Consider the following 27,081-nt stretch of genomic DNA (forward strand, 5'->3'; position numbering starts at 1 on the left):
CATGAAATTTTAATAACATCCAAGTTTTTAATCAATACGTCTAATTGGACACCTTTTGATTTAATATAAAAAAATTTAAGAAAAGATTTGAAAAATGTTATAATAATCGACAGTATAACTTGAAAATTTTTGAAAAATGTTATAAAAATCGACAGTTTAAGTTGTCTTTTTTAAGAAATATAAAGAAAATTATTTAGAATTAGTTGTAAGCTTTTAATGACGAACTTTTAAAAATTTGATTTTTCTATTATTTTGAAAATTAATAGATTTAAAGTAAAATTTAAATATTTCGTTAAAATAAAATATTTCGACAAAAACTTAATTGAAATAGATTTTTTTAGTAAATTTTATAATTTGTATATAATTTAAATTTTTAGAAGTTTAAAATTTTCAACTTTAAAATAATGACACAAATTTAAAAATTTATTTATGTAGTTTACAATTTTCAAATAACGGCACAAATTTAAAAGTTTATTAATGTGGTTTTAAAATGGATTAATTAGATTTAAAAAAACACAAAGAACCATTTTACTAAAATTAAATTTTTATAGAATTTATTAGAACTTAAATGATATTTTACACAAATTTGTAATTAAAAATTTTAATCGAGTCTTTGTAAGATTGATAACAAGTTTCACTAATCTAACAAAACTAGTTTTAAGTTCATACTTTTTCTTAAGAATTTTTATATAATCTAATTGAAAGCCAATTTTTAATGAAAGTTATTATAATTTCCTTTTCATTTAACGCATTAAATTTGAAATTTCTTAATACAAAACCCAACAATTTTGGGTTCAATTAAAGCTTTTCTTTTTGGAAATGGTGTAAAGGTATCAACGAACTTTTGCTTTTTTCAAGTTCTCTTCTGTGTGTTCGAGTGAGTAGCTGAGTTGTATGTGTATCTGGGTGTAGTTTGAAATCGCACGTTTTTTTGTTAAATGGCTTTTATATTCGAAAAAAAATATGTATTTTTAAGAATGAAAAAACTCCAGCTTAAGCTGTGTTTTTATATACATATCTTTTTTTTTTTTGCAGCTACTCATTCTTCATTATGTTAAAGATGTTTTAGCAAAAGAAATACAAAAAAGTAGATAGGGTATATCTTGAAATCTTTTAGGAATTTTAGTAATAATTATAGCAGGTCTATAATTATTATTAGGTATAACAAACAACAAAAACAAATATAAACAAGTTACCATAAGAAAAAAAAAGAAGAAAAAAAGTTTTTTCTTTTGGTTTTACCAAAAATAATGAAAGAAATAAATGAAATATTATAATTGTTTAAAAAAGTTTAAAGATAGAGAAACTCACGAGGTTTTTTTACAAAATTTTTGCTTGGAAATATAGAAAACTTGTAGATTGAGTTTATTTGTTTATTATTTTCAAAGATATTACTTTTAGACACTGTTTTAATTTAGCACTAAATGAAGAAGTTCGGCTTTAAAAGTTTAAAGTTAGGAAATTTATAAACCGCGTTTTTTACTTTTCAAGAATTATTTTTATAATTTTTTAAAAAAATTTCATTATTTTAAAATGAAATTTTATTTTTTGATAATTCCTTAAAACTTTTTTGTTAAAACTTGTTATTATTTTATTTTTTCCGATTTATTTGATTATTTTTTTAAAAGATTTTAAGATTTTTTGTTAAAAATTGTATTATTATATTTTTAATAAAACGTAGAGAATGATGGTTGTTATTGCGTGAGAGACCAACGTTAACTATTGCGTTAAAAGCGTTTAAACCATAAACGAACGTGTGTATGGATGAAGAACGTACAAGGTACAACGTTTAAGAACGATGTTGCTGGTATTACTGACGTTTACGAATTGAACCTCTAAGCTCAACTTTGATTTTTCAACGTTATTGAAAAACGATGGTGGTACTGTTTGAGTTGTTGTTGCTGTTGCTTTTTTTTTTTGAAAATTCACCGAGCAGTTAGTAGAGAGTGTTGTAGAGTAGAGTAAAGTTGCAGGGAAACAGAAACACAGGCACAACTACCGAATGAAATGAACATACAAAACACGCGCAAAAAATACACAAGAGCTAAAATATGCTGCTACTGCTGCTTCCTCTGCTTAATGTTGCTCTGCTGCTGCTTGCTTCTTTTACTTACAACTCGTGGTACAAAGTTGTGTTAGAGAGTGTTAGCAGTGGTAGTAAATTGTGATGATGATTATGTGAATGATATTAATGATAATTGTTGCTGTTGCTTAATAATGATGTTTGTAGTGAAAAAGAGAGATTCTTTCAGTTGTTGTAAAATCAACAATTCTCGTTTGGAAAAAAACAAATTTTTTGAGATTTTTATATTATTGTTGTTGTATTTTTGTTTAAAAAAAGAGTAGTTAGTTGTTGTTATTTGGATTTTTATAAAAAATTTAACTGTGTTGTTATTTTTTGTTATATTTGATTATTATTTTTGTTGTTGTATAATATAGAGCAAACGGCGGACAGAATTTGGAACGGGTTAAAGCAAAGACTGTACGAAGACTGAAGTAAGAACGTTTGGCATACTAAGGTAATATACCTACAATTTTATTCGGAGTTTCAGACCAATAGCGCACACATACACAAGCAGAGAAAAAGGAAAACAACAACAACAATAACAGTACACGAACAAAAAAACATAAAACAAAAACAGAGAAAATATAACACAAAACAACCTTACAAAAACATTTTATAAACATACGACCGAATGATGCCGACGACTCACTCAATTTACTTAAAAACGAAACAAGCTGAAAATCTGTGAAAGAAATACAAATACGTTAACGTGGGCAGAGCACGACGACAACGTCAAACCCACCTTCATCATTATCATCCACATAATGATTATTATTTGCCACTCACAACCGACCAAAAAAAAGAAGAACTGTTGAATTTCGTTGAATTGTCTTTCGTTTCCTTCATCATCATCACCACCGACTATGTCGTCGTCTTTCTCTGTCGTCGTGTATTTCGGTTTTTCTTTTACTCCTCGCTTGAGTACATCGTATCAAAACGAATAAAAAAAATCACACACAAACAGGAAAAATAATAAAAACAAAAAGCAGCAGGTTGCTTTTTGCCTGTTGATGTCGTGCTTGCACACACTCACTCTAAAACACACACAAACATTTCAATAAAATGGATTTTGACCACATTTTATTTTACAACAAATAAGGGTAAGAAATATACAAACAATCATTATATATCAAGTACATTCTCCTTGTATAACAGTTTTGTGTTCCATACACAAATTCCACTCTAATTAGAAAGTAATAGAAATAGAGAGATAAAGAGAGCACGATAACTTAAAGGATAAATATAACTCTCTTAAAAAAAAGAGTTTTTGTTAACAATTTTGGTAAGAATTCATACAGGTTGTTGGTTTTGGACAATAGAAAGAAAATCATCTCAATAACACAAGAGAAGAGAGAGAGCGAAAGAGATCAAATACTAAGTGTCATGATGCTTATAACACTTGTCCAAGTTTTGGAATTACACAAATCTTTAAATAGGTATCTTACGAAATTTTACCATTAAATGTATGGAAAGGTGGAAGTAATCAGTAATCACTTCGCTGTGATTACAAATTTTGTGTAAAATTACATACATTTAAACTTTGACAAATTATTTTAATATTTTGTAAAATTTTAAATTTTGCAGTTTTTTGTAACACTTCATAATAAATTGTAAATACATGCACTTTAAATTCTGACATTGTGTGTAAAATTATACATTCTGTTTAAAATTAAGCATATGGTGCAAAATATATTTTAGATCCAAATCCATTGAAGAGAATAATTATAAACCACACCAAAAGCATTATAAATTATACCACTTAACCTAAATCATTTCAGAAATTCAATTACGATAACAGCAACTGTGATTATATAAATACAAGATAACTACAATTATCAAATATTTAGCTAACACCCTCTGTAATGAAATACCGAATATTGTAAAAATAAGAACAGGACACAAAAACTAATCAATCACCCCTTAAATAAGCAAGACATTTATAACACATAACACCTGGTTTTGAAATAAAAACAAATCTTTAACCCCCAATAACCTCTCAAAATTAACCCATATTAAAAATAAGATTTTAGATTAAAATATAATAGATCAAAACTTATAGGTACTATAACTAAATGAAATGCTACTTATAAGAAAAAAACAGCATTAAAAATTACCAACAGTAACTGACTTTGCTGCATTTACCATATCTAACAAGTAAATCAAACCATCAATAAATACAAATAAAAACGCATAATACTGTTCTCTATATGTAGGTAGAAAAAGAAACCCCACCGCCCTCTATCCAATACAAATTACTCAAACACTCAGTTTGGCATAAAAATACTTGAACCATCATCCCCTTCGGCTAGCTTTAGTAAATGTACAAAACACACATTCGCTTACTAATATACAGTCATAGAAAGTAAGCAAAAAATAGTCCAATACCTTTTGACCCATTTCAAATCATCATCGTCGTCATCATCATGAATCAACAACGACAGCAACTAAAACACACATGTATATAAATTACACCTTGGTGTAAATGTTTATTTTAACCTAGCACCCTATGCTCTCCCCAAATTCATTATATTACGCTCAATTTCTACCCCATCTACCCAACAACAACCACATCCCCCCATAAACAACAACTCACCTACAAACACACTCATACAAATAACACAACAAACAATGAATTTACTTCTCCCTTATAACATCACTTTTTTACCGTTATTTTCTCATATGTTTCAGTTATTTTTTTTTTCTTCTTCCTTCTCAATACACGGCAAAAAATCTATTGTTGTTTTTTCTACTTTTTGCACTCGCACCAACTGTAACTCACACACAACCTCATACAACAGTAACATACATTTTGCAAGTGGAAGAACTCTTTGTTGATAAGTAACAAGGATAGAAATATCCTGTAAGAATGTGATAACAATATTTTGGGAAATTCCCAACGAGCAAAATAAAAAAGAAAGAAAAACAAAGAAAAAACTGTGAAATAACAAAAACAAAATCTATAGTACAAAATAAAGCAAAAAAAAATAAAAACAACAATAACTATTACACCTGCTTTGAGTTCGAGTTGTTGTTTTTTTACTTTGATTATTTACACACACTAACGCAGGCAGAGAGTAAAATATTTAACTCACACACAAGCACTTATCGACTATGAGCGGGGGTGGTTTTTATAAAAAAAAAACGACTCTTGATAATGACGACGTCATTCAACGACGTTGACGCCGAACTCAATTCGGAATGTACAGGTAAATTAGGTACACAAGTTGTTGCGCTTTTTAGTTTCATTGCTTTTGCTCTTATTTTCACTTTTGTATTTGCAAATACAAAATCCACCCCACAGTGTATTTTCGTGTCACATGTGACTATTACTGCATCGGACTTCGTGTTTTTCCGAATTTATAATAAAGCGCAAGTCTTATATAAAAAGGGGGAGTTTATTTGATAATTTGTGGATGTTGTGCTATATATTAATTTGAAATTTCTATTTTAATTTCGAATGGAGAAGGGTTTTAGCGTAATTGTTATACCTAAGAATTACCAAATTCTCTTTAATGTCAGAAGTCAACGTAAAAGCTTTTATGATACTTTTTAATATATAACATGTACTTGGAATTAAATGTTATTTTAAAAGCTTTAATTTTAAAATAATCGTCTGATATTGAAGCTGTTATAATTAAATAGTTTTAACTAAGAATTGAATTGAACTAGAACCGAAATAGAAATTTACTTGAACTAAAACTGAACTAGAACTGAACTAGAAATGAACTAGAACTGAACTAGAACTGAACTAGAACTGAACTAGAACTGAACTAGAACTGAACTAGAACTGAACTAGAACTGAACTAGAACTGAACTAGAACTGAACTAGAACTGAATTAGAACTGAACTAGAACTGAACTAGAACTGAACTAGTACTGAACTAGAACTGAACTAGAACTGAACTAGAAATGAACTAGAACTGAACTAGAACTGAAAAATTATCATATTTCATCAAATTATAAAATCGAGGTGCTATATGTAATGTGTTTATTGTTTTTGTTGTTGCCCTGTTCTGTCAAGTTTGATTAATTATGATTTATAATCTTCATTTCAATTTTAATTAAATTACTTCCCCAAAATCAAATTAAATAAAATTTAAACACATTTTTAACTACTACTTACAATTTAATTTTTTAATTTTAATTGCCATTATTATCTTTTGCAACGTGCAAAAGAAAACAGCTTCAACAACATTCACAGCAATTCTTGCAAAAAAATGCATAAATCTCTTACCTGCAAAGAAATTTAAAGAAAAGAAAGATTTAGTAGGTTGTTATAAAAAAAATAAAAAATAAATAGAAAAAAATTAAACAATTCCTAAGATAATTGACTTAAAAAGCTTTATTAGAGAAGCAATAAAATTCCTTTTAACAAACCAAAAAATTGAAATTCATTACCACAAAATAACAAGAAACAACTGCAGAAAATTATTTTACACAAAAAGAAAAATAAATTAAATACAGCAACAACAAGAATATAATGCACAAAATGGGCAACAAGTACAAAGAGATGGAAGAAGAAGAAATAGTTTATAATAAATGGTTTATGGTTGGTAAAATAAATGATGACAAGAACAGCAAAGAGGCAGAGGGGACCATGAAGTAAAAAGGCATCGTGAGCAGCAGCAACAAAAAGTACAGCACCAAACAAAAATACCAACAACATACAAATTCATTGCAAATCATTTAAAAGCAGTTTATAGTTGTTGCTCAATTCTACTGCACGCTGCTGCTGGCTGTTGTTGCCACACTCAACCAAACAAACAAACAACTAACCAGCCAAGACATTTTATATGTTGCATGTTGTATGTACTTTTCTCAATGCAGTTACAGCAAATGCAGGCAAGCAACCAAACAGCCATTGAGTCAGTCAGTCAAGTCAGACTTCTTTACCACAACGAATGAAGAATGTTTCTAGTCTATAGTTGATGGAATTACTAAGAGCATAAAAATATAAAAAAAAACTAAAGATTTTCTTTAGTTGCATGTTGGTATCTTAAAGTATGTCTGCATTTGTGTGCTGTTTAGAGATTGTCTGTGTTAAATTTTTATTGCAACAAGTTTTTGTTAGCCATAATGCAAAATATATATATAAACATACATATAAAATACAAGTATTTATGTTAGTTAGTCGGCTGGCTGTAGTATGAATGTGTGTAAGTTGGTTTAAATAACTAGTTTTGTTGGTTGGTGGCTGAATTGTTTGCTTCTTGCCACATACAGTTTGGCAATACTAGTTTCAAGTGCAAGTCCAAGACCAATAAATTCACAAAAAATACAATGCAGAATTATAAAAAAATAATCAAAAGAAAACATAAACTAAAAGATTTGTTAGCATTTCAGAGGAAGAAGACGAATTGGATGTATAAAAATGTTTTGAACAATTTACCGAAAAAATAGTTTTCTTGATTTTTTAATAATAATAATAATAATAAAGTTTAATGTCAAAACACGAAATTCGATAACGAAAAATAGCTCTTTATTAATTCTATTGGGATTTTGATGGAAATACTTACTATTTATCAAATATTTAAGCTCTACAGAAAAGCTTTAAATGATAAATTTTCAAAGCTTTTACGATTTAAGCTAAATTTTAAATATCATTATTCTCTTCAGTTTTTTAATTCGCAACTAAATGCCGCGATTCACGGTTATCAGATCTTACAACTTTGTCACTAAAATATTCAAAAAATATCTAACAATCGTCTGAACTTAATTTATTGACATTATTGCAAAACAAAATTTGTAAGTTGGTAGTGATATTAGACATTTTCTGCACATATTACTGCCAACGTTGTAAGATTTCACAACTGTGTATACATAGTATAAGATATATTAAAAAACCGAGTGTACACAAATGTAGATTCGAAATATGAATATTTTTTATACAGTTTCATAAAATATCACCAAAAAGCCCCTTATTTCTTTAATTTTCTTGTAATTGTTGTTGTATTTGCGGGTATAAAAGTTTACTCATGGATAAAAACAAACCAATCCAATCGAGCACCGGAAGAGAGAGCTCATTCTTACTCTTTACGGATCGCCCTCTATCGAAGCTTTCAAAGTCCGTGAAAAAAGATATAGTAATCGAGAGCGATTATGTTGCGAGCTCTTTGGTGCAAATAGTAGAAATGCTTTTTGCACGATATAAAATAAATAAATCCAATCCGCAAAGGTGCTCTGTCGGCCGATACCTCTTTTAATGTGTCCATAATGTGATCATGAAAATCAGGTTTCAAATTCGATCAATTAACAGGTCGCTTAAATATCTAATGTCACACGAAATATTTATGAAATTATAATTACGACAACAACCCTCTCTCGAAACTTTCAGAGTCCGAAAAAAAGAGGTAGTAATCGAGAGCAATGATATTGAAACCCTTTTGGTGCAATTAGTAGTTTGCACAATTTTACGATTTTGTTATTTATATAACTATAACTTTTTCAAAGTAATTTAAAATAATCTATTTAAATACAATTCTTATAATTTTAGTAACATATTGCGGCGCCATCTGTTAACTTAATTTAAAAATAATATCTAGAAATACAGTTAAATTCCTCAGCAATCTATTACAATCAAAAAAGGCTGTAATTTCCAAATAGCTATCAAAGTCTAAATGTTTCTAATCAAGCAAACGAGATGATATTAGCTTAAAAGAAAAAACAGCATAATTTGGTTGTTCCCAAAAAAGCCACACATTTTGACAAGAAATTAAGAAGACGTAAAAAGAACACTGTAAGAAAAAGTTCGTATGTTTTAAGTAAAAGTCTAGATGCTATATGAGAAAAAGTATTAACATAAAAAATTGCATCTACTTTAAACGGGTTACAATTGCACAAGTTCCAAGGTTAGGTTGTTAGCAAGAGATATTGAAACATGTAGTTCACTGACAATATACCACATTCCATTTTTTTAACAAAACAAAAAAGGATATAAAATAAAATTTTTAAAAAAATAATGCCAAAATTTAACTATTTGGCTACAAGGTAAAAGCAACTTTTTGGTGGCTTAAAGAAAAATTCAGGAATAAAAAAAACAATAAACTAAACTGCAAAGTAGCATGCAACAATCAACAGACTTTCAACAGTAATAAAATTAAAAATTAAAAAAAATGGACAGACGGAAATCTAGATAAATAAAGCAACAACAAAACGTTTTTAATGTGGTTTGTCTTCTAAACACACACATTTAAAAGCGAGAAAGAAATTCATGAACAGACGCACAGACGGACAAACGAAGAAACTAAGAACTACCATCAAAAAGCTGCAAGGACAGACTTCTTTTCTTCATCTTTAAGTTTGACTGGCTGGTTGGTTAGTTGCATGTTGTCTTATTGCTGCTAAAACTGCAAGGTTTATTTTTTGCGGATGGTTTAGCCAGTAAATTGGTAATGCTTCGCTGCTTCAGGATTGTAAGCGTAAGAATTACATAGTTAGATAGAAAATATCTAGTAGAAAGAAATCTTTTAAAAACGAAAATTTAAAAAATATATAAAATTCAGCACGAAATTCAAAAAATGTATTTTATTTTGGGTGTCTATCTGTTGCATTAAGTTGTTCTTTTTCATTTCTTTCATTAATTGTATCTTTAAATGGACTTTTTTAATTTCACAATGTGTAATTTACATAAAAATTTTAAATTCGACAAATAATATCTATTATTAGACAACAATTTAAGAGTTTATAAAAATTTTACACAAAAAATTTAATTTTACACTAAAATTTACACAAAATTTAAACAAAATTATAAAATTTACACACAATTTAAAAATTACACAAAATTTAAAAATTCACACAAAATTTAAAAATTTATACAAAATTTAAAAATTTACACAAAATTTAAAAATTTACACAAAATTTAAAAATTTACACAAAATTTAAAAATTTACACAAAATTTATAAATTGACACAAAATTTATAAATTTACAAAAAATTTAAAAATTTCCAAAAAAATTTAAACAAAATTTAAAAAAAAATTTACACAAAGTTTACAAATTTTCCCAAAATTCACACGAACTGGTTTAGTAATTTTAATAATTTCACACGACGTGTGTAATTTAACATAATGCGTAATTTTAGTCAAAATTTTCACAAAATTTTTCAAAATTTGATTAAACAAATTTACACTAAATTTTGAATTTAACACAAAATTAAAAAAAATTTACACAAAACTTTAAAATTTACTCAAAATTTAAAAACGTTTACCAAAATGTGAAATGCAATAAAAATGTTTAATTTCACACGAATCAGTTTTGTAATTACACACAAAATTTGTAATTTTACAAATTATACAAAATTTAAAATTTATACAAAATTTAAAAATTTACAAACTATTTTTAATTCACACAAAATATTAAAATTTACACAAAATTTTTAAATTTACTGAAATTAAACAAAATTTTAAAATTTACACAAATTTTTGAAATTAACACAAAATTTTAAAATTTATGCAAAATTTAATAATAATACAAAATATTTTGCACAAACTAAGTATTTTTCATAAATACTTGTTACTTAGGCCAAATGTGTAATTTCACACAAAATGTGTTACTTTACACTAAATGTGTAATTTGAAATAAAATGTCTAACTTTACACAAAATGTGTATATTTACATAAAATGTAAAAAAAATTAAAACATGTGCTCGATACCTTAGTATTTTCCATCAAACATATAACCAAAAAAAATTACAAATTATTTAACAAAAAATAAATAAAAATTCTTACAACATGTTAAAAATGCAGCTAACATATAAAACCCATAGAATGTCTAGAGAAATTGACTGAAAAAAATTGTATTACATTAAGTTATTTAAAATAAAAAGTTAATTTGCCATCAAACAATTCTTAGCAGTAGGAGAAAAGAAGTATTAGAACATATGTAAGTAAAAAGCATATTCTTACACATATGTATGTATGTATAATAGAATTTGTTAACTGGAATTAACACTTAAAACACATGCATTAGCCAGGCTGACTGAGTGACTGGCTGCCTGCTTTCCTAGACTCCAAAAGTGTAATTAAAAGTAGCAACTTTTAAATGCAACACCATTCTTTTTTGCTTTTTACCACATTTTAACATTTTAAACAGCAACCAAGCATAACCTTAATGGATAAATCAGTAGATGTTACTAAAATAAAACGACAAAAAGTATATATATGTATAGAAAACATGCAGTTTAATTTAAGGCAGAAAAGCATTCCTGAGAATTAGAAATGTTTTGAGAAAAACTGAAGAATGAAGGAAGACAACACAACGAGAAAAAAATTTTAAAATGCAAATGTTTGCGTGCTACAAGTCTAGAGATTTAATACCGGCATGAGGTACGAGTGAGTGAGTGCATGCAGCAAATATTATAAATGCATTGCTTTTGTATTTATAATCTCGAAAGCGCATCTTTTATCTATGCAACAGCACACAGATAATTCTAGTTGCAAGCAGCCTAGAAGTAGAAAACCAGAGCGCTGTAAAGTTATGGAAGAAGACAGTTTGCAACAACAAAATTGAATAGCTACCTAGGCTTGACCATGAACTTGTTTAGCCAGACATGAAAGTTTATTAAACTCCACAATAGCAACAACAACAAGAGCAAAGTGTGGAAATAACAAAGTGCTGCAACATGGCATTAAAAACAAGCCCGTCTAAGAAGCAAGCAACATTATACACTTAGACTTATACTTGCAGCATTTACAATTACTGAAGTTTATTTTTATTTTTTTCTTTTTTTGGAATAAAGTATCTTTAGCTTAAAAATGTTGGCAACAAACCTAAATATCCAACTGAAAAGGATACTTCTAGGTACAATTTAATGCTGTTTGAAAAAAAACAACAACTACATATACAGAGTATTTGCCAAGGAGTTCTAGAAATGATTTAAAATGTACATCGATTGCCTTGTATTTATTTGCCACACATTTAAAAACGCGAACTTGTTGTTGTGTTGTTCATCAATAAACAACAAAAATTCCAAGACTCGAACTTGAAATTCAAGCAACAAAACAAGTTTAGCAACCTTCTTTAATAAGAAATAATTGCTGGTAAGACTAACAGGAGGCATTCAGGCAACAACAGCAGCAGCAGCATCTTTGTCTCCTTCATAAATATTTTTTATAGCGTTCTATAAAACCACACAATATGCCTCAAGACCACTTTGTGGTGGCATATACCAGAAAAAAAAAAAAAATCATAAAGAAAGAGATACTTGTAGAGTCGTACTTATACAAAAACAAAAAATGTTCAATGTTTTAGCAACAGGCTCTTCAACTGATACGACTAACTACGACTATAATAAATAAACTAAATGATGTCCCAATAAACAATTTAGAAATGCTTAAAATAAACATTAACATTTAAAACGTTTTAGAAATATAAAATTAACTTCCTTAAGGAAATCGTGTCATATAAAAATTAGTTAAAGTTTGAAACAAAGTCTTAACGGAAGCTTTTAACCCAGTGTTAATATAATAAAGTATTAAAGTTTATTGTGAGATCGATTGTAAAGAGAGAAACCCAGTATTATGTGTCACTTTTATAAGTATGGGGGTTAAAAAGCTTTATGCACGCTAAACGATATTGACTGTTTGAAATGCAATCACCTAAGGGAATGAAAAAGAACCAAGGTTCTACGCCCACATTCGAAATGTGAAATAAAAGTTGCATATCTCAGTAACTACAACAATTACAACACCTACAACACCTCCCTTATAAGAAACTATTAAATTAGGACTCAAATCTTTTCGAAACTACTTTAGTATCAACATGAATATTTACAAGAAAAATGGGCGGACTAGCAATAGAAGGCATGGTACCTTCCTTACAAACTGAATACAATAATTCGAGGGATTCTTCTAGAGGCAGAAACATTTGTTACGCAGGTAGGATATATGTATATCATAAAAAATATATTCGGGGATCTTATAGTCCAAAAAGAAGTCGACCGCCTTAACGACATAAGTGAGAAGTTTTTTTTTATTTCTTTTAAATTTTGATTCCCTAAACGTCATGAACAATATTATGAACTGTTGATTGAATTTAAATCTATTGTTACGGAAGGAACTTATGAGAAGTTTGACATCAGCTGGTTGGTCGCACGTACATCGAAAAATATGTGTTGTTTAAATAGTGCAAAAGCGCCAATACCAAATGCAATTGACTTTCGATAGATGCTCGATAAGAATGCTCTTAATAGAAGTTACAAAGAAAAGGTCTCCAAAATCATTGATCATGATAAATAAAGCTTCTTAGATCATTTTCATTCAATTTACTAACTGAACAGAGAATTCAAAAAAAAAGTTGCATACAATATAACAACTGCAAACGTATATAATATATAAAAAGCAGAAAATACATAAAACTTAAATACAAATTATAAGATAAATCCAGCCACATAAATAGACGTTAGAAATCCATCTAAAGCCAGTTTAGTAAAGAGCAAACATTTTTTAAATTCCTGCCAACGAATATTTATACAAAAACTTACATAGAAATAGAACAAGTAGCAATGAACGAAGATGATATAAAATAGAAACTATTTCATTTAAGTAATTGAGTACACGTAGCGGCCGTTTATGTACAGCAGCAACCCATTTCGAAAGCATTCGGAATGCAGGCAACAAATGCCATAAAATAAAGCTAAAGTATTAAATGGAAAATAAAATAAGAAGCAAGTAAAAAAAATTGTGGCATAACAAGTAAAGGAATGCAACATTGCAACAAACAGTGGCAATAAAGGTTTAAAAGAATTACAATGCAATTTCCACCCTGTATAACTTAAGCAAATGTAACAATTGTAGGCAAATAATGTTAAGGATATGAAAAAGTACAAGAAAAAAAAAAAAACAATAATGCGAACAGCAATGCTGTAATCAGGTAAAATATTTCAATAATAACAAAATATTTGTGCTTTTCCTTTTTTGCTGCAAATTGAATGAATACCATTGTTAAGTTCTTACCAACAACTGAACAACAACCTCAAACATTGTTAATGAAGGTGTATAGCAGCATTGTAGTAGGGGGTGCTGCTATTCTATACATTAATTTTAACATTCAAGCTCATACACTTCATTTATTTTATCCACAATGATATTATGATGGCCAACCTTATCCTTTGGCCAACCGTGTACAATTCCTTATTCATTCACTGCATATTTTTGAAATAAAATTTCATTATCGTTGTGATTTTTGTGCAACGAGAAAAAAAATTATTTTTTAATCGAAAATAAGTACCAACTATAAAAACCAGAAATGTTAAAGGATTCCAATATTTTTTTATAAAAATTTTATAAAATTTGTAAAATAAAAAAAAGAAAACACGGTAAATAAAAGTGTTTGCATTTCACTTTTTTGTTCACAACATTTTTTGACATGAAAACATTTTCCCATGTTGTAAAAATTTTATATGAAATTTTATAAACAATGAACAGCTGTTGCAAAACCAAAATTTTAATTCTAAATGAATTGTTTTATGTAAGGTCACGTTTCACGTCATATTTTCTATTTTTCTGATTTCAAAAAGAAATTCTGTCAAACAGAATGATAAACAATTTATTTACCAAAGTTGTCTGAGGTATTCAGAAACGAAGTTAAATTTTTTATACGGAATGACAGACAGCTGTGACCTATTGAGGTTTTTAATTAACATTATAACGACTATTAAACTTAATCTGCATTACTTAATGGGATGATTTAATAAATGTTTACATTCCTTTACAACTACTTTAGCTAATAATTCTGTTAAGCCCTTTTCCTCGCCTTGAGCCTGGCTACTAAATAGTTAATAGCCAACTAAATAACTCTGACTTTGCCATTTTCCATATTCTACTGATATCATTGGAATTGTTGTGTTTTGGTTTTTTTTTTGTTCTCCTCTTTATTTTTGGTGGCAATTCCTTCTGCTGTTCCTCCTGCTAATGGTTACAAATAAAACTCGTTTTGTTAACGATTATTGCCAGAGCAATGAGTAAATATTTCATGAACTGCACAATACAAAAAAAAAAAAAAAATGAAAAGTATTTTATAGCTAGTTGCTAGTTATAAAATGTAACTTCATTAACACCAACATCATCATTATCATCGTCATCATCAGCGCCAACGTTAATAAACAACAATTCAATGACTTAAATAATTTGCACCTTAAATCGTTTGTTAGTGCATACAGCACCACAACAAAAACATACATATTTGATTCTTCTTGTTTGCCTCCCTTACCAACAGTTAAACAGGATTCAAATTGTCATTGTCCTTGTATCGAGAATGCATGATAATTGTGTTACGTTTTTAAGTTGTTCTTTATTGTTTGGCATTTTGATTGGGATTTATTTATTAGAAGAAAATAATTCTAAAAATAACTTTATTTTTATGTTTATTTTCATTGCCATGGCTCATGAAATCGCTTTATGAAAGATAAATATGCTTAATGGGAGATAGAGAGAAGATAGGATATATTACCATTAAGTCAAAAGTTTTGTGGCTTAGAAATGGATAATACCAAAAAATAAAATATCTGTTAGGATTTCAAGACCATTATGAATTAGGCGATTCTACCAAGAACACGGTTGTAAATGTTATCTAAAATAATATAATTATAATTCTCAAATGGTTTATGTAAATCTTAATACAATAGCAGTTTTTAATATATTATCCTATGATTTGGTACCATGTAGCCCCTAATAGGAATGTCAAATCCATTGTTAAGACAACTGAAAGCAGTTATAATATCTCATTGGATGTTATTTCATTTAGCAACTGACAGTTGTAGGAATCAACTTGAAGGATTTACGAAAAAATATTCCATTCATATTCCGAAGCTACAAAATACTCTTGTGCTAAAGCTAATTTAAAATATGGAATTGCATTCGTATTATTTTTTTTTTTAATATTGGTTCGAGAATAAATTCTATGTAAGATATTATTAACATTTTGCTTCATTTACTTCAAAATCTTAAAAAAAATAATCCTGCTAATACCACTCGCATCTGTTGAATGATTTTGTTTAAAGCAACATTTTACATTCTAAGAGAAAATTTTGTGTTTATTTGTAGGGGAAATTTTCTTGTATTTGTTATATTTTGTAATGTTCGAAAAGCTTTGAAGAAAGAAATTTTTAAAATAAATATAATGTTTTATAAAGCTTTTTGTGTTAAATTTTAAAATGTATTCGAAATTTGTATAACAGTTAAGATTTGAAAAAAGCTTTTTGGTTAACAGCAATGTTAAGTTAAATTCTAGTAAAATGAAAATAATCTTAATTGGAGATAAATTAAAACAAAAGGTAATGACAATTATATACCGGCTACATTACTTAGAAGGATTCTATTAATGACTGATTTCGAATGCGTTTTTTTTAACAAAAACTTAGTGGACTAAAGGTTGTTTTGGCAACAGAACTCTTGAGAATTTATTTTTATCGACATTTTTGAGTGTTTCAATGCTCCACTGTATAGGCTTCGTCTATGGTACCATAGAAGATCATCTTTAAAATTGCGACATATAGTCTGATTACAAGGTATACATGACGGACGGACATAAATCTACTCAGAATCTAAGCCGATTGGTATACTTGAAGGTGGGTATAGTACCAATATTATTGTGCGTTACAAAACATCAGCACAAAATTAACATACTCTCTCCACTAAATTGGTGTTGGGTATAAAAACAAAATATTTCTGCATTCCAAAACATAAATAAAAAATCAGAAAATGTAACAATACCAGATACATATTATAATTTAAACTATTTAGACCTTTTCTGGCAATAATGTTATGCAACATCGTACAACCTAAATCCGTTAATGACAAATATTTCACTTCAAATGCATCTTTATTTCCCATATTTCTTGGGAATAAAACTTTGCCGTAATAATAGTAATAATTCTATTGGAATTTTAAGTGATAAATAAATAAATGACAATTTGATGTTTGATAATCTTGAACTTGTTCTTTAGTTTTTCTCTATTATGAGTTTTTTTTCCTTTTACAATGTCTGCAAATTTTGTGTGGTTTTTTTTTCAACATTGGAATTCAGCACGCCATTTTTTTCGTTGTCGTTTTGGGTTTAAAACCAACTTCTTTAGCATGTTAAAAAAATAAAGAAAAAACTAGCATCATCAACTACTAAATAAATCTTGTTTTTCGTTGCAACTTAAGAAGAAAATTACAATGCACTGCAACATTTAGTTGCTGCAAGTATGTATCCCTGACCAACAACAGCAGCACGGTCACAGCCACATCATGATCATGATACTTAAATAATCATGTAGACGAGTGGCTATAAAAAAGTTGTTTTTAAAGTTGTTTACGTTTTTTGATTTTTTTGTTAAAGAAAAATTCTTTTTGATGGTAAATGCAACCAACGAGAAGCCATGTCGATTTTTCTCCTAAAACTTTAAATATTTTGAAATTGTGGCTATAAAAGGTTTATGAAAAAGACCTTAACTTTTATAACTAAATGTTATTAAATAATTATAAATTTATTAGTTTAAATTTCATAGTTCTCTTAAGTTTCTCACAATTATGTCATACAGACCATGATTATTTCAACTTACTGAGTTATATTTTTTTTTAATTTTTTGATAAATTCCATTTTAATGGTGCAGGGTCTTGAGCTGACTTGCTTTTTTTTTCTTTTTGTCTTCCTGGCTGCCAGGCTTTTACTTTAATTTCTCATCAAACTTTTTATATGAGATTTAAGTCAGGCTGGTAACATTTCTTGCATGTGTTAGCTTTTTATTTGTTTTAACTTGTTTTTTTTTTTTTTTTTTTTACTGCAGCCAATTATTACAACTGTAAGCCAGTCTACCGCAAAAAAAAAGAAAATAAATAATAAACTAAAATATTTATTTAAAAAAATAACAACAAAGTCAAGAAGAAACCGGCAGACAAGAGAGAACGTCTTATTTAATTATTAGGGTCAATATACTCATTCATTCCATACACATTAGTATGGAGTTATCTTGGTAGTTAGTTAGTTGTGTTGTTTGGCTGCTTGCTGCCTTTCAATGCCGGTGTTGCTGCTGCTTTAGTCGTCGTCTTGTTTGGCAAAATCCAATTTCTTTGATCATGAAAAAAGCCGGTTTAATTCTTAACACATAAATGCAGTCAGCCACGTTAGTAAGTAAGTTTTTTTGCTGGTATCCATCCATCCGCTCATATTAATAGTGGTGATTTAATGCATTATTTATATTGAAAAATCTGGTTGTTGCTGTTATTTTTTTCATTATTTATTTAATACAAATATTTTCATACTCAAAGAATTCGACATGCATCTTAAGAAGTTACACTGTGTTTTTTTTTTCGTTTTTTAGATAAAGTAAATAAATTGCCACGAATTTATTTGTAAAGGATTAAAATTGTTAACGAATTTTAATTAGTTAATAAAGGTGTTCTAAAGTAGGAAGGACTAGGGGTTACTCCTTTTTGAAATTCGTAAGAAATAGTTTTTTAGTTACAAATATTTTTAATAAATATTTGAAAAATGTTGTACCAAGTAGAATGTTCTTTGAGATTGCATTGCTGACCCTTAAATCAGTTTTTTCTTAATATTGAACTTCAACCTTAAATTGCCCTTACACCTTGACGTTAAAAAGATTTTAGAACGAAGTAAATAATAGCCCAGGAAAAACTAATATTACAAAGATATTTGGTGTCAACATTAGTGTCAAGAACTTATCACGCTTTCTTACAAAGAACTACTTGAGTAAGTACTTTTAAGTGGGTCGTTAGAAAATGTTTTAGTAACTTGTTGATGGTGCAACACTCGGTAGGTTAGTGGTAGGTGTACTAGTACGGTACACCTGAGGTTTCGGAAATGGATTCCAACCTAAGGCAGAGATAAAGGGGTACACAACATATTCTTCTTTCAAACTTACTGACTTACGCAATTACAAACTTACTTTCTTAATATCTACTAGTCCAACTTACTAACTTACTAACAAATATTTGAGTGAAAACATAAAAGACCATTTTTTGGCTAAACTAAAGGCCCTAGGACCTTTAAAATTCAAATGTTTGAGTGAAAACATGAAAGTCCATTTTCTGGCTAAACTAAAGGCCCTAGGACAAAAAGGATTAAAATCTGTAATCACTTTTACTTCCTACCAAAATTCAAATTTTTGAATGAAAACATAAAAGTCCATTTTCTAGCTAAACTATAGGCTGTAGGACAAAAAGGATTAAAATCTGTGATCACTTTTGTTTCCTACCAAAATTCAAATATTTGAGTCAAAACATAAAAATCCATTTTCTGGCTAAACTAAAGACCGTAGGACAAAAAGGATTAAAATCTGTGATCACACTTATTTCATACCAAAATTCAATTTTTTGAGAGAAAACATAAAAGTCCATTTTTTGGCTAAACTAAAGACCGTAGGACAAAAAGGATTAAAATCTGTGATCACTTTTACTTCCTACCAAAATTCAAATTTTCGAGTTAAAACATAAAAGTCCATTTTCTGGCTAAACTAAAGGCCATAGGGCAAAAAGGATTAAAATCGGTGATCACTTTTATTTTCTATCAAAATTCAAATTTTTGAGTCAAAACATAAAAGTCCATTTTCTGGCTAAACTAAAGGCCGTAGGACAAAAATTCAAATATTTGATAGAAAACATAAAAGTCCATTATCTGGCTATACTAAAGGCCCTAGGGCAAAAAGGATGAAAATCTGTGATCACTTTTATTTCCTACTAAAATTCAAATTTTTGAATGAAAACATAAAAGTCCATTTTCTAGCTAAACTAAAGGCTGTAGGACAAAAAGGATTAAAATCTGTGATCACTTTTATTTCCTACTAAAATTCAAATTTTTGAGTCAAAACTTAAAGTCCATTTTCTGGCTAAACTAAAGGCCGTAGGACAAAAAGGATGAAAATCTGTGATCACTTTTATTTCCTACCAAAATTCAAATATTTGAGTCAAAACATGAAAGTCCATTTTCTGGCTAAACTAAAGGCCGTAGGACAAAAAGGATTAAAATCTGTGATCACTTTTATTTCATACCAAAATTCAAATTTTTGAGTCAAAACATAAATTCCATTTTCTGGCTAAACTAAAGGCCATAGGACAAAAAGGATTAAAATCGGTGATCACTTTTATTTACTACCAAAATTCAAATTTTTAAGTCAAAACATAAAAGTCCATTTTCTGGCTAACCTAAGGCCGTAGGACAAAAATTCAAATATTTGATTGAAAACATAAAAGTCCATTTTCTGGCTAAACTAAAGGCCGTAGGACAAAAAGGATTAAAATCGGTGATCACTTTTATTTCATACCAAAAGTCAATTTTTTGAGTCAAGACATAAAAGTCCATTTTCTGGCTAAACTAAAGGCCGTAGGACAAAAAGGATTAAAATCGGTGATCACTTTTATTTCATACCAAAATTCAATTTTTTGAGTCAAAACATGAAAGTCCATTTTCTGGCTAAACTAAAGGCCGTAGGACAAAAATTCAAATATTTGATTGAAAACATAAAAGTCCATTTTCTGGCTAAACTAAAGGCCGTAGGACAAAAAGGATTAAAATATGTGATCACTTTTATTTCCTACTAAAATTCAAATTTTTGAGTCAAAACATAAAAGTCCATTTTCTGGCTAAACTAAAGGCCATAGGACAAAAAGGATTAAAATCTGTGATCACTTTTATTTCCTACCAAAATTCAAAATTTAGAGTCAAACCATAAAAGTCCATTTTCTGGCTAAACTAAAGGCCATAGGACAAAAAGGATTAAAATCTGTGACCACTTTCATTTCCTACCAAAATTCAAATTTTTGAGTCAAAACATGAAAGCCCACAAAACATCAAAGTCCACTTTCTGGCTAAACTAAAGGCCATAGGACAAAAAGTATTAAAATCGGTGAACACTTTTAAAACTAAAGGCCGTAGGACAAAAATCCAAATATTTGATTGAAAACATAAAAGTCCAATTTCTGGCTAAACTGAAGGCCGTAGGACAAAAAGGATTAAAATCGGTGATCACTTTTATTTCATACCAAAATTCAATTTTTTGATTGAAAACATAAAAGTCCATTTTCTGGCTAAACTAAAGGCCGTAGGACAAAAAGGATTAAAATCTGTGATCACTTTTATTTCCTACCAAAATTCAAATTTTTGAGTCAAAACATGAAAGTCCATTTTCTGGCTAAACTAAAGGCCGTAGGACAAAAATTCAAATATTTGATTGAAAACATAAAAGTCCACTTTCTGGCTAAACTAAAGGCCGTAGGACAAAAATTCAAATATTTGATTGAAAACATAAAAGTCCATTTTCTTGCTAAACTAAAGGCCCTAGGACAAAAAGCATTAAAATCTATGATCACTTTTATTTCCTACTAAAATTCAAATTTTTAGTTAAAACATAAAAATCTGTGATCACTTTTATTTCCTACCAAAATTCAAATATTTGAGTCAAAACATAAAAGTCCATTTTCTGGCTAAACTAAAAGCCCTAGGGCAAAAATGATTAAAATCTGTGATCACTTTTATTTCCTACCAAAATTCAAATATTTGAGTCAAAACATAAAAGTCCATTTTCTGGCTAAACTAAAGGCCGTAAGACAAAAAGGATTAAAATCTGTTATCACTTTTATTTCCTACTAAAATTCAAATTTTTGAGTGGAAACATAAAAGTCAATTTTCTTGTTAAACAAAAGGCCCTAGGACAAAAAGCATTAAAATCTATGAACACTTTTATTTCCTACTAAAATTCAAATTTTTGAGTGAAAACATAAAAATTTGTGATCACTTTTATTTCTTACCAAAATTAAATTTTTTGAGTCAAAATACAAAAGTCCATTTTCTGGCTAAACTAAAGGCCGTAGGACAAAAATTTAAATTTTTGAACCAAAACATAAAAGTCCATTTTCTGGCTAAATAAAAGGTCCTAGGTCAAAAAAAATTACTAACTTACTAACTCACTAATTTACTAACTTATTAACTTATTAATCAACTAACTAACATACTTCATTAATCATTTACTAACTAACTAGCTGTAGTTTATATTATTTAACAAAAACTTCCATTGAAAAGTAGGGAGTCAAAACCATTGGTACATTAACACATTATAAATTCAAGATAATAAATAAATTCAAGTTTTAAAGCAATATCCCCATTGTGCAATACTATTATTATGGGATAAAGAAAATAGTTTGGAGAATTTTTCACAAGTTTAAAGCAAATTTGTATTCCGTTATTAGCCAACTTCCCTTTATTTAAAAAAAAAGTTTCCTAAAGCTATAACTTGTGTTATGCTCTGCAGCATGATGAACCAAATCAAAGCATAAAAATGTTCTACACAACTTAACATACATAAATACTTGCTAACAATGTATTCGTTCACAGCAACAATTTAAACAAATGTACTTGGTTATAGTCGCTAAATGTAAAAACAGTATATGTCAAAAAATTTTACATTTTACATATGCAGTAAAATTGTTTTAAAAGCAAAGCTGAAATAAGGAAATTCCTAATGGAATGTCTACGCAAAATGTTTTTGTTTGCATAAAACTAAAGTTAGTCAATTCATTTCTTAATAACAAATCTAAAGAATGATAAAATAACATTCAAATACATTTACCTTGAAACTTTAAATTCTTAAAGTTATGCAGTTTTTCCACAAAAAATATTCATATGTATGCACCAGCAAGTACTATCATATGCCACATGCAACATGTTGTAGCTTTACAAGAAACAAACAACTAAAAAGAATGAACATACCAGAAATAAACTAACAACAAGTTAATATAATAATGAAGCTACTTAAAAGTTTAAATAAAAGCAAAAGAAAAAATAAAAATCTAAAGAAAAAAAGGAACAAGTTTTCTTCTCCAACCCAAATATGGTTTTACGTCTCAGTTAAGATGATGACGACTGCGACGATGAGTATAAAAAGGAAAAATAACATGCTATAAACTTTATTTTATGGCAAAACTTTTTGCATGAAATATATGAAAAATATAAAAATAATGTGACATACTTTTAGGCAGCCATAAATGTTAAAATAAAATCAAAAAGTAACATTATTTAAATTTATTTATATAAATATAAAAAAAATGTCAAAAGCAAATCAAGAGAGAGAATAATAAAAACTTATAACATGTGCATGTGTTTGTGTTTTTTTACTTCAGATAGAATAAACAAATAGGTATAGGAAAAGTACTTTTACTAAATAATTTATTAGCTTTAATTGCGTCTTTTAAAAGCTTATAATGAATGCTTTTAGTCGAAACTAGGCAATGAATTGTTTAATTTTTGTATTCAAGCTTATGTATGAAAAACTTATTATAGCCTAAACACTATAGTGAGGAGGGTATTATGCGTTTGTATTGACTGATGTTTGTAATTCCCAAAAATATTGGTCCTACACCAAGTCCAATCGGCTTAGAATCTATTTCTAAGTCGATTAAGCTATGTCCGTCTGCCTGTTTGTCTGTCTGTCCGTCTGTATGTCCATGTAACACAGATCTTGTCTTATTTGTCCCAAGGACGAATGCTATTGAAAATGTTTGAAATCGGTTTTTGGTTGCATAACTCACATACAACCGTGTCCACCGAATAGGACTTTTTAGCTCATAATTACGTTAAATGTTTTATTATGTCAACAAAATTCCGTAAAACTTAGTTTTTTATAACTTACACATTCTGGTGTATGGTATCATATGGTCGATCATGTTCAACTATACATTCATACTTGTTTTCAATTTGTCTACGTTAATATTAACGAATTTATATAATTTAGTGGCAATTTTTTATTCTGAAAATTCTGAATATTATTTTACTTATTTTTCAGCTTATTTTTCTTCATTTACCTCATCTTAGGTATGGTTTTGTTAAAAAAAAACTGATTGAATTGTTGTCTGTTGGCAGAAAAAAAACCTATAGGAAAAACAAAAATAAATGGCAAAATACCAAAATGTAAATAAAAACAAAAAAAGTTAAGTGGTAAAGACTAAAAAACAAAATGTAAGTTGTTTCAAAGAATTAATTCAATTAAGATAAAAAAATTATAAAATTTTTGGCAAATTTAAAAAACAAAATTATAGAAATAAAAAACAAATTAAAAAATTTAATAAAATAATATTTATTCCCAGGGATTTGGTTTTGCATGGAACTCATTATCATCAACAAGTTAATGAAAGCAACAATCAAGTCCTTTAAAACTCTGCCACTCTACAACAGTAGCTAAAGCACAAATATAACTAACATTGAATAGGAAAAAAATTGCAAACAAGTTAATTTAAACAAAAGAAAAAATGCCAAACTTCCTTTATATCCCAAAAGAAAATATATACAATTGGCAAACAACTGCTAAAACTGTCGGTTGCTAAAAATTCTAAAAAGGGAGAGTTTAGAATTTTAAATATGCATGTAATCTTAAGACTCCTGAGATGATTTTTCATGAGCTTGTTAATAGATTTTGTTCTTTCTGGTTGGTTTTTTGCTTTTCATTCGTTAACACTTTAGAATTTAGCAAACAAACAGTTGAAGAGGCAAATAGCATAAATTAATAAGACAAGGAGGGTAGAAAATATAAGGGTAAGGGTGGAATAATATGGTAATGGTGGTGGTAGTTTGAAGTTGTTATTTAAATGACATTTAAATCAATTTCAGACACATTACTCACATGAAGCCGTCACAAAATTACATACGTGTGTGTGTTTTTGCAACAAACAAATCAAAATGAAATTTTAATTAACTTTAAAATAATTTGCAAAAATTCTAGTTACTCGCGGGGAGCCGGGGGGGGTGGTAGACAAAATAAGACGATATTAAAGAATCTACTCATTTTAAGGGGATTTAATTTAAATTTAATAAATTTGTTTAACGAAGCAGTGAGATATAATGAATTTTCTATAATTATGAACAAAAGAAAGATAAATATGGTTTCAATGCTAAAGAAAGTGTGATTAATAGGAGAAAAAGCCGGTGATAAATATCTAAAAAACGTAAAAATTATTTACTTCTTTTTTAACTTCCAGGCAGTTGTTGGGTAATGAAAAATTTTATTTACCACGTACATTTTAAAAGAATTTTAAATAAGTTTTTTGTTAATGGCATAAAGAACACGTGTCATCTTCAAAAATTTTTTTAACAAATTAAAATTTTACAACACCTTAAGGAAACATATCTTTTACACAGCCACACTCTTGTCACATTTTTGTACAAAATACCTTATATTCCTATAGACCCCCAAAACTCCAGTATTACTCCCACTACTCAGCACGACTTGCCCCCTAATTAGTTGATAGAAATTCCTTCTGTGTTGTTGTCTTTTTTAGTGTTGTTCTCCTCGAATGAAAACAAGATTTTTATCATTTAATTTTTCCTTAGGGAAAACATTGATTATTGACGAAGTTGTAATGCTTTTTATCAAACGCATTTTGTCATTATTTAAGTAACGGAAGGATTTACACGTAATCACACAACAATTTAACAACATAAAACAACCATAAATGACAGCAATAGATGGACACACAAGCAAAAGTTAGACGGACGGACAGACGGACACAGACAAAAAAAAATCACAAAAAAACAACCTGATGTTTAAATGACTCAATGAATGACCCACCAGCAATGACCACCTTAACACCCCCTCTCCCCCTCAGTTTGTATTTTTGCAACAAATATTAAGAGAATTGAATAAATTCTATTATTTTATTATGCATGGCAGCATAAATAAAACATTTGACAAAAAAATTACACATCCATTCCCTTACATTTAAGATGGATGACCTTTTTTTGCTTTCTTCAAAACACACACATACACAAGCTAACTTGCACTTGGTCAAAGCCAAATAACTAACCAGTCAAATAAAGCTAAGAGAAAAAAATTTAGATGAGAAAAGTAAAAAAACTTATAAAAACTAAATTCACCATATGACGTTTCAAATCCAAGATGTCATTCCAGTCAGGAAATGTGTGTAAAACAAATCCCTTTATGGTGTATAATACAGCAGAAAGTAAGAAAAAGACAAAAACTGGGAATTTACTCAATAAATTCAAAAGTAACGCAAAACTAAAATAAGAAGAATTTAAGCAAAGATGAAAAACTTTTCCTGTTTTTGGAGGGTAAGTAAAAGATGATTGAATGCTTGGTCTATGAGAATTGTTTTTCTTTTTTTTATTATATTATTTTCTTTTTTATCTTTTGCACAAGGTAAAAACAATTTTCGAAAAATTCTATTTAGCTGGAGCATTAAAGAATAATAATTTTTGGAGAAATTGGGCAATAAAAACATAAAAAGCTTACTACGCTACTCTTTGAAATATTTAGTCATAATTTTGTATGAAAAAGTTTTCATTAAAATTTCTGAAGAATTTTATTTTTTTGCTTTTGTAGGATTCCCGGTTTAAACAAATTTTTTTAAAAGCTTTTAAAGCTTTCTCGTATTTTTTCGCATTTAACTGTATATTATAAAAAAATACTAAAAAAAGCTTTTAATTTTTTTTTAAATTTTAAAATGAATTTCTTCCCTAACTTTTCCACTTGAAAATAAAAAAAATGTTTAACTTGAAAATAAAAAAATGTTTAACAACTTTTTACCAAACAACTTTTACACAACCTTAAAAAACAATTTTCAGATATTTAGTCATAATTTTGTATGAAAAAGTTTTCATTAAAATTTCTGAAGAGTTTTATTGCTATAGTAGGATTAATGGTTTAAAACTAATTAAAAAAAACTTTTATAAGTTAACTGCTTTTAATTTTTTACATTTTTAAAAGAAATTCTTCTACAAGTTTTCCACAAAAAGCTTTTTAATAAACTTGAAAATAAAAAACATTTTTAAAAGTTTTTATCAAAAAACATTTTTTCAGTAGATTTTATAAAAAAAAAAATCTTTTCAAATTTGTTTTTCTTAAAAGTTTTTAAAAGATTTATCCAAAGCTCAAGCTTTTATAAATAATTTTTTTAAATGTTTATTAAACAAGCTTTTTAAGAAAACAAAAACAAACCTTTTCTATAAAAAAGCTTCCCAATTTTTCTTTTTTAAATTTTTATTAAACAACATTTTCTACTACTTTTTATAAAAA

The 27,081-nt window shown here is 28.1% G+C and overlaps 1 protein-coding gene across 3 annotated transcripts in view; it reads right to left on the reverse strand.

The window, feature by feature from the left end:
- Positions 1 to 27,081, reverse strand: part of LOC111675656 (polypyrimidine tract-binding protein 1) — a 242,772-nt gene that overhangs the window by 141,540 nt on the left and 74,151 nt on the right. For 2 of the 3 annotated variants that reach the window (XM_046948412.1, XM_046948409.1), the window contains exon 1: positions 1,312 to 2,503. The exons of the other annotated variant lie outside the window; for it this stretch is intronic. The gene's annotated coding sequence lies outside the window, so the exon portion shown is untranslated. Of the gene's footprint in view, positions 1 to 1,311; positions 2,504 to 27,081 lie in introns of those variants that run through there. 3 annotated transcript variants of the gene reach the window in all.

This window comes from Lucilia cuprina, chromosome 4 (genome assembly GCF_022045245.1).
Source record: "Lucilia cuprina isolate Lc7/37 chromosome 4, ASM2204524v1, whole genome shotgun sequence".
Taxonomy (NCBI): Eukaryota; Metazoa; Arthropoda; class Insecta; order Diptera; family Calliphoridae; genus Lucilia; species Lucilia cuprina.